General features: G+C 41.6%; 1 long non-coding RNA gene across 1 annotated transcript; it reads left to right on the top strand.

Annotated features, from left to right (window-relative positions):
* Window positions 1-515: 515 nt before the first annotated feature.
* On the top strand, window positions 516-4,741 carry LOC141578766 (uncharacterized). The gene is made up of 3 exons (XR_012509425.1): window positions 516-547; window positions 2,002-2,247; window positions 3,715-4,741. It is a non-coding gene; the product is annotated as an uncharacterized LOC141578766 (long non-coding RNA).
* The last annotated feature ends 441 nt before the right edge of the window (window positions 4,742-5,182 follow it).

Below are 5,182 nucleotides of genomic sequence, written 5' to 3'. Positions count from 1 at the left end.
CTGAGTGAGACACCCCTTTATGGGCCCCCAGACTGGATGGAGGTGTTCTGAGGTTCCTGCCACTGCTCTCCGGAAAGCCAGAGCATCTGCTTTAAGCAAAGAGTTTGTCGTAGCAAACCAAAGAAAGCCTCCACCCACCATGACCCCGCAAGGACTGAGACCTTGGCTACCTTGTTCGCCGCTGTATCCCCAGGATCTAGAACTGGTCTGGCCCCAATTAGACACGTATGTGTTGAACGAACCACTGATTTACACATTTTTGAGCACCTACCCTGTGCAGGACTTGTAGGAGACAAAGCTATCACCCTCACTGAGTTCTCAGTTGAATATAGGCAGAACACAGACCGACCCAGTGAGCTCATGTTTAGAAAGGGGGCCCTCTGGGTCCGGTTGCCTGATTAGCAACTTGACTGCCTTTTACTGGCTGTGTGACCTTCAGTGGGTAACCTGACACCTCCAGGGTCATTTCCTCAACTGTAAAAAGAGGTGAATAGTAATCCTTACCCACAGAGGCTGTGAAATCCCAGATGGACAGATTCAGCACAGAGTAGGTCCCTGATATTTTTATATTATTATTATTATTATTATTATTATTATTATTATTATTATTATTATTATTACTGTTGTTTTCCTTCACTCTCCCTTTAGCATTTCTGGGTAAGCATTCCGGTGACCTCTGGTACTCCCCCCAAAAACACACATCTACCTCTAGCCACCTCGTAAGGGATCATGATTCTGTTACAGGGTGTCATACTAATTAACTCTTCCAAATGTCTCAAAAGTTAGAAAAAAAAAAAAGAAAAATGCTATCGTTTCTTTTTTTTACCCCCCTACTTTCAAATGCGCAGCTTTCTGGCTCAAATTCTGCACACGTAGTAGGTGCGTTCCAGAAATTTCAGCAAAGCAAGGTACACGCAGGAAACTCAAGTTCAATAAAAGAGCTTTTGTCACCAGGCACTTAGAGCAAGGAAATTGAGGCCAACCCTGGTGTTTTCTCTGCTTCAAGAAGGGCAGCTAGAAACACAGAGGAAGTCAGCTAAATGACTACTTTAGTTGCTGCCAAAGCTGCAATTGCTGTTGCCCGCACCAGTGTGTGTGTTGTAGGCAGCTTTGATTGAAAAGTTAATCAGCAGCCTTGAGTTTCTATCAATAAAGAGGAGAAAGATTGATTTAAATACTGGATGGAACATCTTTTTTTAAAGCCCTAAACCCCAAACACCTTAAAATGTAGAGATATCATATGAAGAGATGATGAGAGATGGATTGGGGCAGGCTTCTATCAGAACAATTAAGTTTTTAAGAAAGAATGGGGTCTTAGGAGCAGGAATTCAGTCTTGATGTGGGTCTTGAGAAGGAAGATGGGGAAGAAAAGGATGAGAGATTTGCTGATAGGTTGGGTGTGTGTTTGTGGGTTCAGGACGTACCAGCATGCTGCTGGAGACCCCCTGGCACCCCCACCTGCCCCTCAAGACTCTCTGAGGTCTCAAAGGACAGGGAGATGAGCTGTCCTTCTCCTGGACCAGTTCACATGAGCGGGAGCAGCCCGAGATGTGCAACAGCTGGACAGTCAGTGGAGGGGACGAGCTTGGTGGGTTCAGGTGGTCCATCGAGGATTCCTGGAGAGGACTGCTTGAGTGGGGCATTGAAAAATGGGCATTTTCAAGCCAGAAATACCATTCAAGTCATCAGGCACATCCCCTTAGCAGATGATCTGGGGTAAAGACAAACATGCTGGGTGATAGAAATCAAACAAATGAGATGGAATGTTTTTCTCAATCTCCCTGGTGTCCTCAGGATGGCTCTACTGGCCTTAGTAAACTGGTAGTGATGGAGTAATGATGATGATGATGATGATGATAATAATAATAATAATCATAATAAGCATTTATTAAGAGCTTACCCACTGCCAAGCCCTGTGCTGAGTGCTTTTCAGGCTGTCTCTCATTTATTCTTCCCAACCACCTTGTGAGGGCATTAATTTTACTGCATTTCATTTTATAGATGAAAAAATGGAGCTTCAGGAGGGGAGAGAAACTTGTCCAGTGTCTCAGCGCCAACAACGTATGGAGCTAAGGTGGGAAGCTCATGCATTCATCTGCCCTGCCTGAAGGATCGTCCAGTATGTGGCACATCTGCTCAGAAGCAGAACAGGAAAATGAACAAAGCTGATTTACCCAGAGGTGTAAATTCATGTCAAGTGCTCAGCACAGCACCTGACACGATGAAGTCCTCAATACATCCTAACAGGTTTGTTTTCATTAATAAATTATCTACAACAGAGTGTAGAAGACAAACGGTACCCAAGACATAAAGACTGATACTATTAACACATAACGTTATTCCCCATCTCCTTCTTCCAGTAGAATCAGTGTCTTTGCCATCCTTGGCTATTTCCTTCCCATCCCTCATGCTCAGTGCACCTTTGGGACTCTGTGCCCCTGATCATGGCATTTCCTTAGCTCTGAGTAGCATTTCTTCATTCTTCTTTTTTTTGCCCATGGAAACTTCACATTCTGTGATGCCCAGCTCAAAATGTTTCTCCATGGTGTTTGTCCTGACTTGACTTTCCTTCCTCACCTGCCCCGATAATCAGAATGCCTCCTCCTTGGTGAAGGCTCCAGCTTTAATTATACTTGCCAGCCCTTATTAATTTTTCCTGCATTCTTTCTGAGATGTAAATATGGTCATTTTCCCAAACTCAGTTTTGAGTTCCTTGAAGTCTGAATGGTGCTTGCTAATATTTCTACTCCTGGCTCTTCACCCTGCCTGGCCCCTGGAACTGTGCTTGGTACCCAGTAAGCACTCAGTGATCAACTTGAATTGCAGATTAGTTTTTGGAATCCCACTTTGAAATCTTAATGTCTTCTAAAGAGAAGTTGCTCAATAAACTGTTATTGGATATTGAGTCTTTACCTGGAATATACTGATCAGAAAATTAGATCTGCCCTTTAGAAGAGAGGGCTTTGGTGGCACGGGTTAAGGACATGTTTTGGACAAGAATGACTGGCAGAAGGAGAGGGACCAGGGAAAAGTACATACTGGGAATTGAGAGCAACACTGTGGATATCACAACAGGATTGTTGAGATGTTGGCCCTGTTACCATAGAAACTGGAACTAGGGCTGGGTAGGCATCTACCCAGCTTGTTAGATGGTTATCCTGGGTAGGCTGGGGTTGGGGAGACTGTTTGGCACCCCCTGGGAACATCCTGTGTTAAATGCATGAAATCCCATCCTTATCCCCAGGGGGGGCTGTTAGCTTCACACATTCCATCAGGCACTTCAGCAACCCCCAAATCACTGCATTACAAAAGCATCTTTTGATTGATTCATCAACTACCAAACAGGAAAGATATGCTTGTCACAGCATGGGGAGAAGCAATTAGCAATGGGAAGAAATTCAGAGGTTGAGAGTTTTCTTTCTTTCTTTCTTTCTTTCTTTTTTTTTCTTTGGCATGGAAGATAAAGTTAAAAAAGAGCTCTTAGTCCAAACATCCCAAACACATCCAAACACTACCTGGCTCACAGATAGGAATGAAACAGAGTGAGAACCATCTGTTAGAATAGTAATATTAACCCCATAATTAACAGATACTTATTGAACACTTACCAGTGTTCGGTGTTGTGCACATACTGAAAATTGAACTGAATTGAATTGAATCGAGTCCTTAAAACATTTTAATCCTTAAAAATAAAATACTATTTTCATTTTATAGGTGAAGGAAAGGAAGTTCAGACAAGTCAAGCCTCTTGCTCAAAGCCAAACAGCAAAGGGATTTGGAGACAAATCTTTCTGACCCTAACACGTGAGCATCTGAACATTTTGATTTGTTCTTTGGAGGAGGAGCCTCGGTCCAGGATCTGATTACATTAAGATGACTCAAGTTTGAAGACTGATAAAAACATACCCAGTGAATCCTTACTTTCAAAGTATAATTTTTTCCCCTTTTTCCCCTTCTAGATAAAGGACCTGCTTCTTTTCACTACAGTTAAGCATGCAAATGACCATCTGCATAACATTCTGTTTCAAACTGCTAGGCACTAGGTAATCACAATTTGCTACCCACTGGCCATATTTAATTTTTCCAATGTGTTTTTATTCATTTCCCCCCTTCTGGGACCTTTCTTGGACTATTTTTTTCCAAAATAGGAAAATTCTTAGTCATTAATCTAGCACTAAAGCATTTAATTATTATTACAGATACTTTTTAACTAGGAAGAAGATTTAGCAGCATTAAAGAACATTTTAGGTAAAAACATGAACAGCAAAGACATAACCCCTCTAATATAATTTTATTCATTTCTTGCATTTTATCATGGAGAACTTGACTAAAGAGCTAGGTTTTCATGTAGGCATTATGCACATAAACTTTTTGGGTATATCTCCCACAGATTTATGTAATTTCGATTTTTTAATGTGAAGAAAGAATTCCAACCCATTGACTTTCCCAGTTTCCCAAATGATTGCCCATTTCCTTGCATACTGAGGTCGGGTCTACTTTTCAGATGTTGTAGTGGACACAGTGATAACGATCTTTCACAAACTCTTCTCTTTGGTTTCCTAAAGTCGTCATTTACTTTCCCAGACTACTTTGCTATGTCCTTCCCATTTAATTTTAAAGAGTTGTCACAGGATACTTTAATTTGCTGATGAACTATTTTAAACCACTGTTTGGTTCTTTTCACTAAGACAAACATCATTGGGCACTAAGATGGCATGATCTTCAGGTCACCATTGCTCTTCCCCAAGGGGTGTGGATAAGCTTCAAGAGGCAGGAATCCCCTGCCGGGCACTCGATGGCCCCAGCATGTCTGTGAGAGGGTTTATAGAACATGTATTAACTGTGCCTGGTGCCAAGTAGTTTACAGTCATCTCTTGATATCCAAGGGAGATTTGGTCCAGGACCCACCAAAATCCACAGATGCTCAAGTCCTTTGCATACAATGGTGTATTATTTGCATAAATCCTAGGTACATCTTCCAATATACTTTAAGTCATCTCTAGATTACTTATAATACCTAATACAATGTAACTACTATGTAAATAGTTGTAAGTACAAGGTAAGGGCTATGTAAAGAGTTGCCACGAGAGTGACAAATTCAAGTTGTGCTTTTTGGAACTTTCTGGAATTTTTTGGAATATTTTTATCCGAGATTGGTTGAATTCATGGATGCAGAACCTAC

This window comes from Camelus bactrianus, chromosome 9, assembly GCF_048773025.1.
Source record: "Camelus bactrianus isolate YW-2024 breed Bactrian camel chromosome 9, ASM4877302v1, whole genome shotgun sequence".
Lineage (NCBI taxonomy): Eukaryota > Metazoa > Chordata > Mammalia > Artiodactyla > Camelidae > Camelus > Camelus bactrianus.
Note: the sequence above shows the minus strand (reverse complement) of the source record. Positions and strands in the feature narration are given on the sequence as shown.